Source organism: Rattus norvegicus, chromosome 16 (genome assembly GCF_036323735.1).
Source record: "Rattus norvegicus strain BN/NHsdMcwi chromosome 16, GRCr8, whole genome shotgun sequence".
Taxonomy (NCBI): domain Eukaryota; kingdom Metazoa; phylum Chordata; class Mammalia; order Rodentia; family Muridae; genus Rattus; species Rattus norvegicus.
The window spans coordinates 21,764,836-21,778,432 of record NC_086034.1 but is presented as its reverse complement, the minus strand read 5'-3'; positions in this window follow the sequence as shown (position 1 = coordinate 21,778,432).

The following is a 13,597-nucleotide window of genomic DNA, read 5'->3' as shown; positions in this document are numbered from 1 at the left end:
AGATCCTGCCATTGTTGCTGACTGTCTGGCTGCTCTTGAACCTCGGCTGTCTGTTACATGTGCTGCTGACAGTAGTGTGTTAGTTGAGAGTCATGACTCAGGACCAGCTAGTCACATTGGATTGGATTATGTAGTTGATTTACCTCTTTACAAGGAGAGTACAAGGTACAAACCCCATGCTGACCCAGAGCCCACTCCTGGTTCCTGCACTTGTTATTCCCTTGACTCCATTCAAATGACTAACCTGACTCTTTTGATATCCCTTAGTGAAGAAGAAATATTTGATTCTGCTACTTCAGATGAGGAATCTTCTTTTACTCCTGACGTAGAAGAAGGTCTGCCTGCTACTCAGGGTGCTGAGGATATTTTTCATGCTTCCGCACGAGCTGAACCAATAAACCACAGCTTGAACCTTCTCAGGGAGAGTGGATATCTTCGGGCAACAGAGATACCACGCATACCTTTTTTGCTCTTCATATGGCTTATATCCTCACTCTTATCCATCATAACATGGATGAAAATCCAAATTCAACAAGCATGGCATGAAGAAAATGGCCAAGGAGCTCCCACTAAGAAGAGAGTCGGACCAGGTAAGTTAAACTAAAATAGTAGCTTAAAATAGATTAAGATTGTTTTAGTAGAAACCTAGGTCTCTTTTGTTAATAAATTTCATACTTCTATAGGGCTATTTACGCATAACCTAGAACCTGAAAAATTTATTTTTTCTCAATTTATAGAAAATAATTTTCATAATGTAACAAATCCAGTTTAGAGAAATACAACTGACCAGGTAATATTTTTTCCTACTTGGATGTTTCCTATTCTAGAATGAGGAGATTATTGTCACTTCCAGTGAAAACATGTGTTTCCTGAATGACTAAGCCGGGAAAACTTCCTGTTAAATGTTATTGTCTATTTATCGCTGTCATTCTGAACTCTGACTTCTGAAGTTAGCATAGCCTTTGACCGCAACATTCCAAAAGAAGCAACTTCTGAGATTAAAAATAACAAGAGAAGCATCCACCTTCTCACTGTTTCTCTCTACATTGATCCAGATGATAATGACACTGATGTTGTTGATGCTGGGCATGACAATATCACCAGTGATGTGCCTGATGATACTGTTAATAATTCTTCTTTTTCTTCTAGTGGCTGCGGCTCCTGATCCCTAGACCCTTGATGCTCCTCCAGGATCGATTGGAATATCAAAACACAGTCTGTGTGGGAGAATTGATCATATATATAAATTTTAAAATAAAATGTTCAGTCTGATTGTAGACTGAAGTAAAAATTGATTGTTTCATTGGAGTCTCAGTTGTGCCATGTGATGCTTCCTGGAAACTTTTTTCAATTATTTTCAATTTTAATATTTACTTATTTACTTTACATCCTGCTCACTGCCCCCTCCCTGTCAGCCTCTCCCATAATTGTTCCCTTGTGCCCCACAATCCTTCTCCTCTCAGTGGGTAGGGGCCATTTGGTTATCTTCCCACCCTGGAACATGAAGTCTCTGTGAGACTTATCCCTTCCTCTCCCACTGAGTCAGAGGACACAATCTAGCTAGAAGAACCTATTCTGCATACAGGCAACATCCTTTAGGATAACCCATGCTGTAATTGTTTGGGACTCACACAAAGATCAAGCTGCACATCTCCTACCTATGTGTGTGGAGGCTTAGGACCAGCCTCTGTATGTTCTTTGGTTGGTGGTTCAGTCTCTAAGAGCCCTAAGAGTCCAGGTCAGGTGATTTGGTTAGTCTTCCTGTGGCATTCTTATCGTCTGAGGGACTGCAATCCTTCCACTTATTTTTCCATGACAGTCTTCAAGATCCATCCAATTTTAGCTGGGAGTGTTCATCTAAGTCAGCTTCTGGGTGAACCCTCTCATGGGACAGCCTATGCTAGACTCTGTCTGCAAGCATAACAGGGTATTATTAGTAGTGTCAGGGACTGTTGCTTGACAATGCGATGGGTTTCAAGTTGGGTAGGCTGGTGGTTGGCTTTTCCCTCAGTCTCTCCTCCAGCCCTGTTCCTTCATTGACTGTAGACAGGAAAAAAATTGGATTTAAAGTTTTGTGGTTGGGTTGATGTTCGAATTGCTCCAGTGGGCTTCCTGCGTAGCTAGAAGAGCCAGTCACCCCAGGCTCTGTATCCCCAAGGCTATGATTCACAACCTCCACTGATTCTTGTGTGCCTCCCCTATCCCATTCTCTGTCTCTCTCTCTGAGGTTGTACCCTCACTCAACACCCTTACAAGTTACAGATCTCCATTCATTATCATGGTTCCCTCCTCCTTCCCACACTGAACCCTGCCTGACCCTATCCCTTTCTATCTCCTTTCTTAATCAGCTCCTTTCATCCATCCATATGCCTTCCATGACCATTCTATATTCTCAAATATCCTTTCTTGTGCCCTTCTTTTTCTACCTTCTTGGGTCTGTAGAGTCTATCATGGGCATCCTGTATTTTATGGGCTGCCTCCTGAGAGGGAGGGGTCATGCTTACCTTCCTTTTCACTGAGCCCCACTGGATTGCATTCCTATTTAGGGCTCCTAGGCATAAGAGGCCTGTATAACTAAAGAGAGCCAATCCTAGGCCTTCTATAAGAAAACATAATCATTGAATTAAGTCATAAATACTTTTCCAATGTTTCTTTTAGAGCCCATCTATTCAGCACTTTAACATGTTTAAGTTAAAGAAATTACATTTTGTTTTCTTTTTATATCATTAAATTGATTAGATTTATATGTAGGTGATTTTGCTACTGTGCATTTTCTATGCAGTATGTGTGATAGAATTCAGTACTGGTTCCCCTGGAATTGGAGTTACAAATAGTTGTGAGTGACCAGCAATGTGCTAGCAATTAAAACTGAGAGCTCTACAATCAAAACTAGAACTCTTAACAGCCCATCCATCTCTAAAGGTATATATATATATATATCTCAACATGGTAAATTTTATCATAAAATCTTATGAAATTTCAATACATTGTCTAGTTTATGTAAAAAAAAATTCACTAAGAACATTTTACTCTAATATGACCTGTGTTTGCAGATGGGTCAAAGACATTTTGAATTGGATCTATGACCCTGAACCCCAGTACTCACATTGTGTACATGTGTACATCTTGTTTGTGCATTGATCCACATATGAAAGATAGAGACTGATATTGTCTTTCTCTCACTTTACCCCCCACACGTGGATTACTGTGTTTGGGCCAAAGGACAATGCCACTTTACAGTTCTGTTCTGCTATACTGTGGGTTCTAGGGACTGAATACAGACCATCAACCCTCATTTTCGTTCCACCCCTGGTCCCTCCATTTTGGAGACTGTTCACTCACTCAAATCCCTAGTGTGTTTGATTTTCTGTCTTGGAGCAAAATTATCTTCATACTTGCAGGAAAGTAAGCTTTGGGGATCCCATTATACCCACATCTGCAATGAGGTTTTCAGGACAAGTGTTTTGCCAATTGAGTTTTACCAAGCACCCCAGTCTCTATCCCTTATTTCCTATTTTTAGGCTGTACTAGCTTAGGAAGGAGAACCAGTAGCACAGTAGTAGACATTCCATTGTCCACATGCTTCTTGATCATCTTGTAGTTCTAAAGGCTTAATTAATTAGTCTTTAAGCTGCAGTTTCATATAAATAATAAATTATGCATTCTAATTCCAAAATATTCCTCTGTTTATTGAACATATTCTTTAAATACTCCGACTTGATGAACTGTAGTTTTTCATTCTGTCAGTCCATTTACTCCCCACATGTAACTTCCCACATGTACTGTGTAGAATCCCCATTCTACTATTTCTCAAGATTGTCCCATTCTTACACCTTTTTGTTTCTTTAGCCAGTCAAGATCCTTATACTTCATAAATTTAAATATTATGAAATGAACCCTGGTCTTTGGGACCCTCATTTCATTTTGCTTAAACCATTTTGAATCTAAAATCCAGGAGCTGGGGTGCCATTGTTTCTCACCTCATAGTGATATTTACCAATTTTGGTGTAAGTCCAGGCACACACTGACCATTTTACCATAAAGCGTGAAGTCCTGCTTTGCTACCTTTTAGTCCCTGTGTTACCATTGATACTGTATCTATTACCTAAGAAGCATGTTGTGATCCTGATGGAAGCAAATACAGAAACATTACTCCTGGGCATAAAAAAATGAAATTTGGAAACGAAAAAAAAATCAAAGTACTAGTGACTGGGGGTTTCCTTGTTCATTTGTTGGTAAGAATTTACATAGATACACGTGGTCTGAAAACTGCATCCATAGGTCATGTCTACATTGTGTCAATCATCCAGCCTAAGACCCACAGCCTGTCACTCATCCACAAGACACACAGCTTATCAAAAAATCTGTCCGCAAACCCTCCATAGTCTGTCAATTATCCATAGGGAAATCCCACAGCCTGGCAATCATCCATAAGAATTGCCTAAGTCCTGTCAATCATCCACTGGAAACCTCCTTGTCCTGTCAGTCAACTACAAGCAACTCTCAACTCTCTGTCATCCAGAAGAAATTTTCACAGCCTGTCAATCACGCATAAAAAATGGCCATAGTCTGTTAATCATCCACAGGTCATGTCCACAAGCTTACATACAAACCTTACATGGAGATCTGTAACTTGTAAGGGTGTTGAGTGAGGGTACAACCTCAGAGAGAGAGACAGAGAATGGGATAGGGGAGGCACACAAGAATCAGTGGAGGTTGTGAATCATAGCCTTGGGGATACAGAACCTGGGGTGACTGGCGCTTCTAGCTACGCAGCAAGCCCACTGGAGCAATTCGAACATCGACCCAACCACAAAACTTTACATCCAATTATTTTCCTGTCTACAGTCAATGAAGGAACAGGGCTGGAGTGTAGAGGGCCGCAATAACATTCGCCACCACAAGATGGCGCTGGCCTCCGCCGCGCCAGCCGACTTCCTTTCAGGAAGTTAACTGTGTGTGTATGTGCAAGAGTGCCTTCGTGCCAGGTCTTTGCCCACTCCGGGGCGTGCCTAATGAGATCTTGGGTAAGCGACCAATCAGGTGTGGATGTGCCACGTTAGGGTGTATATAAGCCGCGCCCTGCCGGCGTCCCGGGCCTCTCCTTAAGATTCAAAAAATGTTTAGCTGCAGTAAGAATTCGTGTGTTCCCAATGGCTTATGCTCTAAGATCAAGAATCGACAAATGGGATCTCATAAAACTGCAAAGCTTCTGTAAGGCAAAGGACACTGTGGTTAGGACAAAACGACAACCAACAGATTGGGAAAAGATCTTTACCAATCCTATAACAGATAGAGGCCTTATATCCAAAATATACAAAGAACTCAAGAAGTTAGACCGCAGGGAAACAAATAACCCTATTAAAAAATGGGGTTCAGAGCTGAACGAAGAATTCACAGCTGAGGAATGCCGAATGGCTGAGAAACACCTAAAGAAATGTTCAACATCTTTAGTCATAAGGGAAATGCAAATCAAAACAACCCTGAGATTTCACCTCACACCAGTGAGAATGGCTAAGATCAAAAACTCAGGTGACAGCAGATGCTGGCGAGGATGTGGAGAAAGAGGAACACTCCTCCATTGTTGGTGGGATTGCAGACTGGTAAAACCATTCTGGAAATCAGTCTGGAGGTTCCTCAGAAAATTGGACATTGAACTGCCTGAGGATCCAGCCATACCTCTCTTGGGCATATACCCAAAAGATGCCTCAACATATAAAAGAGACACGTGCTCCACTATGTTCATCGCAGCCTTATTTATAATAGCCAGAAACTGGAAAGAACCCAGATGCCCTTCAACAGAGGAATGGATACAGAAAATGTGGTACATCTACACAATGGAATATTACTCAGCTATCAAAAACAACGAGTTTATGAAATTCGTAGGCAAATGGTTGGAACTGGAAAATATCATCCTGAGTGAGCTAACCCACTCACAGAAAGACATACATGGTATGCACTCATTGATAAGTGGCTATTAGCCCAAATGCTTGAATTACCCTAGATCCCTAGAACAAAGGAAACTCAAGACGGATGATCAAAATGTGAATGCTTCACTCCTTCTTTAAATGAGGAAAAAGAATACCCTTGGCAGGGAAGGGAGAGGCAAAGATTAAAACAGAGACTGAAGGAACACCCATTCAGAGCCTGCCCCACAGGTGGCCCATACATATACAGCCACCCAATCAGACAAGATGGATGAAGCAAAGAAGTGCAGACCGACAGGAGCCGGATGTAGATCGCTCCTGAGAGACACAGCCAGAATATAGCAAATACAGAGGCGAATGCCAGCAGCAAACCACTGAACTGAGAATAGGTCCCCCGTTGAAGGAATCAGAGAAAGAACTGGAAGAGCTTGAAGGTGCTCGAGACCCCAAAAGTACAACAATGTCAAGCAACCAGAGCTTCCAGGGACTAAGCCACTACCTAAAGACTATACATGGACTGACCCTGGACTCTGTCCCCATAGGTAGCAATGAATATCCTAGTAAGAGCACCAGTGGAAGGGGAAGCCCTGGGTCCTGCTAAGACTGAACCCCCAGTGAACTAGACTATGCGGGGAGGGTGGCAATGGGGGGAGGTTTGGGAGGGGAACACCCACAAGGAAGGGGAGGGGGGAGGGTGATGTCTGTCCGGAAACCGGGAAAGGGAATAACACTTGAAATGTATATAAGAAATACTCAAGATAATAAAAAAAAATAAAATAAAAAAAATAAAAAATAAAAAAAAAAAAAAAAGAATTCGTGTGTTCCCATGTATTCTTGCTGGTGAGCTCGCGCGGGACACTGGAGGAGAGACTGAGGGAAAAGCCAACCACTAGCCTACCCAACTTGAAACCCATCACATTGTCAAGCAACAGTCCCTGCCACTATTAATGATATCCTCTTATGCTTGCAGACAGAGTCTAGCATAGGCTGTCCCATGAGAGGGTTCACCCAGAAGCTGACTTAGATGAACACTCCCAGCTAAAATTGGATGGATCTTGAAGACTGTCATGGAAAAATAAGTGGAAGGATTGCAGTCCCTCAGACGATAAGAACGCCACAGGAAGACTAACGAAATCAACTGACCTGGACTCTTAGGGCTCTTAGAGACTGAACCACCAACCAAAGAACATACAGAGGCTGGTCCTAAGCCTCAACACACATAGGTAGGAGATGTGCAGCTTGATCTTTGTGTGAGTCCCAAACAATTACAGCATGGGTTATCCTAAAGGATGTTGCCTGTATGCAGAATAGGTTCTTTTTTTTTTTTTTTTATTAACTTGAGTATTTCTTATATACATTTCGAGTGTTATTCCCTTTCCTGGTATCCGGGCAAGCATCCCCCTCCCCCCTCCCCTTCCTTATGGGTGTTCCCCTCCCAACCTTCCCCCCATTGCCGCCCTCCCCCCACCAGTCTAGTTCACTGGGGGTTCAGTCTTAGCAGGACCCAGGGCTTCCCCTTCCACTGGTGCTCTTACTAGGATATTCATTGCTACCTCTCCCTTCCCTACCATCTTAGTGTTGTTTTTGATGGTGACAATTACTGAAGTATGAATATTAAAATGATATTAAATGATTTGAAAAATTCAGAGACAAATATTTAGAAAGCTTATGACACAGGAAATACGGAGACTGTTCCAACACAACAAAAGAACAGCAGTACCAGGATTACTACATAGTTCAGTAGTTCAGTTCGTGAGTCATGAACCAAGACAAAGAATAAGCTAGATCAGCTGTTGGTCCACTTCAGTATTTTTTATTTTGACACAGTTTGCCACTGAATTAAAGGTCATGTGTGTCATTGGCAAATGTTCTACCATGAATAAACACCCCCAGTCCCTGAGTCTGAAATTTTATAATTTCTGACTCTAAAAATGACAGCATAAGCCACATGTTTAGAATTATACATACATAATCACAGGTAATAAATAGTGTTTCCTAATGATCTGTTTGAGTTTTGAAATGTCCAATGCAGCAGAAAACTACCTTTTGCTAGGAGGTTTTCTGTAAACTTTCATCCTGTAATGAACCAGCAATGTTCTTGATACTGCAGTCCAAGACATTTTTTTGTCATATTTCAGATGGAGCTTTCAATGTGGATATATAAATAGTTCATTTCCTTCCACATATTCTGGTATTGTAGAATTATAAATCTTGTCCTAGACTTTGTTAATGTTTAGCTCTACAAAATGATCTTACAAAGCTATATTCCTTTCCATATGAAATAAAATTGTTTATGCTGAAATTCCCTGTTTAGTACACATGTTTACCTATTGTTTATGTTGAGCCATTATTTCCAGACAACAGATCTGTGCTTTAAGGTGAGCCTTTCTAGAGAGAGCTCACTCTCATTTCAAAACTTTAATGCTCTTTGAAATATTTAATTTTATTTTTTCTTATTCACTTTACATCAAACTCACTGACCCTGTCTCAGTCTCCCTATTCTACAGTCCTTTCCGGTTCCCCTTCCCCTTTACCTCTGAGCAGTCATGGATCCCCTATATATCCCCACACCCAGGCACTTCAAGTCTCTGCAAGGGTAGACACTTCCTCTCTCTCCAAGGTCAGACAAGGCAGCTCAGCTAGAAGGAGGTATCCCATGTATAAGGAGCAGCTTTTTGATAGGCCCCATCCCAGTTGACTGGGACCTATATGAAAATCCAGCTACTCTTCTGCTACATATGAGTGGGAAGGTGTGAGTCCAGCCCGTGTATGTTCTGTGGTTGGTGGTTCAGGCTCTGAGAGCCCCAGGTGTCCAGGTTATTTCACTCTGTTGTTTGTCCTCTGGAGTTCTTATCTCCTTGCAGACCTGGAATCTTTCCTCCTAGTGTTCCCTAAGAGTCTACTGCCATACATCCCTGAGCAAGGCAAATCTTGTCATTAGAGTTTTTAAGTGGGAGGAAGGGAGGGAGGGAGGGAGGGAGGGAGGGAGGGAGGGAGGGAGGAAGGGAGGGAAAGAGGGAAAGATTGTGTGTATGCTTTCTCGAGCCTTTTAGTTTGTGCTCTATTTAAAACTTAACCATGCCTCATGTTTTCTCTTGTGAAATTCGGGAGGATACCAGTCAATAATCATAATCATTTGCTGAAAAATGAATTAAAGATTATTTGCCTAGACCTGTAGTTCCATGAATTACATCCCAGACTGTGGGAGGTAGGAGACACATAGACCTTTGTGAGTTAAGTCCAACATGGTCTATGGGGTGGGTTTCAGACCAGCATGGCTACATAGTGAGATCCGGTTTCAAAAAAGAATGTTTGTAAACATCTAAACTAAGACACAGGGGACTCAAATATAAAGGGCTTCAAATGCTCGCTAAATGTTTTTCTTATGAATAGTACGATAACCATAACTTTAAAATCTATGCCACAGTGCAAGAAGACCAGCACATAAAAAAAAAGTGAAGCATGTCAGATTTAACAAAGGTAAGATTTTTATATCATATATAAATTTACTATATTGTAGCTGGTCTTATTCACCCTAGATAAAATAGTGCAGACATTTTAGCTCCTCTCCTACTGTGACCACACAAGGCAGCCCAGCTAGCAGAAAGGAATCCAAATGTGAACAGAATGTGAACCTGCCCTCACTTCAGTAAACCAGGAGTCCACATGAAGAGCACATGAAGCTGCACGTCTGCTACCTGTGAATATGGGGTCTATGTGCAGCCTTGCGTGCTCTTTGATTGGTGGTTCAGTCCCTGTGAGCCCTCATGGTCCCCTGTTGGTTAATCTGTAGGTTTTCTTGTTGTGTTTCTGAACCTTCAATGGCACTGTCCTCCTTTGAATTCAATATCCTTCACCCAACTCTTTCACAAGACGCCCCAACCTCCACCTGATATTTATTTGGCTGTGGGTGTGCACATCTGTTTCTATCCAGGGCTTGATGAAGACTCTCAGAACAATTAGCCAAGGTTTCTGTCTGCAAGCATAGCAAAATATCATTAATGGAGTCAAAGATTGGCTCTCTTCCACAGGGTGGGTCTCAAGTTGGTCCAGTTATTGGTTTGGTATCTCCTTAATGTCCGTTCCATTTTAACCTGCCTATCTTGCTGGTAGGATAAATTTTGGGTTGATGTTTTTCTAAGTGCTTTGGTGTTCTCCTCCTTCTCCTGGAAGTCTCCCCTGTGTACAGAAGATGACCACTGAAAGCTGCATATCACCTGCTGCTAGTAGGCTCCGCGAGTCTCAGCTCCATAGATAGACTGCTAAGAGCCCCCATGGTTCCTGGTCTTTGTTTCACGACAGAGATGCCTCTCCACTGGTATCTTCTGTCCCAGCTCCCACACCACACCTGCTCTGCACCTTAGTTCCCCTCCCCATCTCCCACAAATTTCCCTCCCTCAATCGAATCCTGATATCTATTTCATTTTCTCTCCTGAGTGAAATTCACGCATCTTCCCTTGGGCCCTCATTACTTAGCTTCTTTAGGTCTGTGCACTGTGGCCTGGTTATTCTGTAATTTATGGCTGCTAAGGTCCTCACCTTTAAGTGAGTACATACCATGCCTGTCCTTCTCGGTTTCAGTTACCTCATCCATTATGATGTTTGCCAATCCCATCCATTCTTAATTTTTAGAAAAAAAACTGTCAAGTTCCTTTTCAAAGGGGGTTGTAAATGTGTCCTCCCACCAACAATGGAGGAGTGTTTCCTTTGCTCAATATCCTTGCCAGCATGTGCTGTCACTTGTGTTTTCTATTTTAGCCATTCTGACTGGGGTAGGATGGAATCTAAGAGTTCTTTTTATTTGCATTCAGTGATGACTGAAGACTGAACATTTACTATTTCTCTGCCTCCTGAGATTCCTCTGTTGAGAATTCTCCATCTACCACTTTACCTCACTTTCCAATTGGTTTATTGGTGTCTAACTCCTTGGGTTTTTATATATAATTTGACCATTATTTCTCTTTCAAGTGCAGGACTGGTGAAGATCTTTTCCCAATGCGTAGGCTTCTGTTTTGTCCTTTAATGGTTTCCTTTGCTTTACAGAAGGTTTTCAGTTTCATGAGTCCCCATTTATCAGTTGTTGGTCTTAGAGGCTGGGACATTGGTGTTCTGTTTAGGAAATTGTCTACTGTATTAATGTTCCAAGGATATTAATGTTTCTGCTTCAATGCTGAGGTCTTTCATCCATGTGAACTTGAGTTTTGTGCAGGGTGATAAATACTCATCTATTTGCATTCTTCTTCATGCAGACATCCAGTTACACCTGCATCATTTGTTGAAGATACTTTCATTTTTCCCCCATTGTATGGTTTTGCCTTCTTTGTCATAATCATGTGTTGGTAGATATGTGTGTCTTTTCTTTGATTTGATTCCACCTATCAACTTTTTGTTTCTGTACTAATTCTATACAACTTTTGTTATGATTGCTTTGTGATATGTCTTGAGATCAGGGATGGTGTTACCTCCAAGAATTATTTTATTATTCAAGATCTATATCTATATCGATATCTAACTCTATCTATCTATCTATCTATCTATCTATCTATCTATCTATCTATCTATCTATCTATCTATCTATGTCTTAGCGATCTTGGGTTTTTTTTTTTTTGAAAGAATTGCTCTTTCAAGGTCTGTAAATAACTGTCTTGCAATTTTGATGGGAAGTGCAGTGAATGTGATGATGCTTTTTATAAGATGGCCATTTTCACCTTGTTAATCCTATCCATCTGTAGCATAGGAGACCTTTCCATCTTCAGATGTCCTGTTAATTCCTTTTTCAGAGACATAATGTTTTTGACAGACAGGACTTTAAGTAGCTTGATTAGAGTTGTACTGGGCTATTTAATGTTCCCTGTGGTTACTGTGAAGGGTTTTGCTTGGCTAAATTTTTTCTTATCTCTTTTAACTATTGTATGAGGGAGGGCTGCTGGTTTCGGAGTTAATCTTGTATCCAGACACTTTTCTGTAAGGGTTTATCACCTTTGGTGTAGGTGTACTTTGGTAGATTTTGCGAGGTCTCCTTTGTATGTGGGCAGCTTTGCTTACTCTCTGGTTTTAAGTTTCTCTGCATTTAAGTTGTTATTGTCTATTGGCTGGTTTAGGTATGCAAATTTGATCACTGAGGTCTCTAAGACTTTTAACATGAAGGGGTGTTTGTTTTTATATGGCTTTATCAGCATCTAATGTGATGATCAAGTAAAATTTTTCCATAACCCCACCCCTACCAGCTGCAGCTATCCATTCATTTTCATGGCTGTCAAGCCATCTCCTCTGTATCTCCCCAGACCCGATCCTGAAACACTCAATTGTCCCAAATTTACCCACTCCCATCTAGTTCCTTCCTTCCTCTGCCTCCTCTGACTATTTTACAGTATGTTCTAAGTTAGATTCAAAATCCTCTCTTGGTTCTTTCTTGCTCATCTTCTTTTGGTCCTGAGTATAGTAGTGATATCCTGTACTTTATTGCTAATATCCACTTAGAAGTGAGTATACACCATCCATGTCTTTTGGGTCTGGGTTATGTCACTCAGGAAGATACTCTCAAGTTCTATTCATTCACCAGCAAAATTCATTATCTTTGTCCTTAGTAGGTGAATGGTATCCCACATTGTCTTTTTTCATTTTAAAAATTTATTTTTTTAAGATTTATTTTATTTATATGAGTACACTGTAGCTGTCTTCAGACACACAGAAGAGGGCATCGGATCCCATTTCAGATGGTTATGAGCCACAATGTGGATGCTGGGAATCGAACTCAGGACCTCTGGAAGAGCAGACAGTGCTCTTAACTGCTGAGCCAACTCTCCAGCCCATAGCAGCCTTATTTATAATAGCCAGAAGCTGGAAAGAACCCAGATGCCCTTCAACAGAGGAATGGATACAGAAAATGTGGTACATCTACACAATGGAATATTACTTACCTATCAAAAACAATGCCTTTATGATATTCAAGGGGCAAATGGTTGGACCTGGAAAATATCATCCTGAGTGAGGTAACCCAATCACAGAAAAACACACATGGTATGCACTCATTGATAAGTGGCTATTAACCCAAATGCTTGAATTACCCTAGATGCCTAGAACACATGAAACTCAAGACGGATGATCAAAATGTGAATGCTTCACTCCTTCTTTAAAAGGGGAACAAGAATACCCTTGGCAGGGAATAGAGAGGCAAAGATTAAAAGAGAGACAGAAGGAACACCCATTCAGAGCCTGCCCCACATGTGGCCCATACATATACAGCCACCAAATTAAACAAGAGGGATGAAGCAAAGAAGTGCAGGCCGACAGGCGCTGGATGTAGATCTCTCCTGAGAGACACAGCCAGAATACAGCAAATACAGAGGCGAATGCCAGCAGCAAACCACTGAACTGAGAATAGGACCCTTATTGAAGGAATCAGAGAAAGAACTGGAAGAGCTTGAAGGTGCTCGAGACCCCATATGAACAACAATGCCAAGCAACCAGAGCTTCCAGGGACTAAGCCACTACCTAAAGACTATACATGGACTGACCCTGGACTCTGACCTCATGGGTAGCATTGAATATCCTAGTAAGATCACCAGTGTAAGGGGAAGCCCTGGGTTCTGCTAAGACTGAACCCCCAGTAAACGTGATTGTTGGGGGGAGGGCGGCAATGGGGGGAGGATGGTGAGGGGAACACCCAT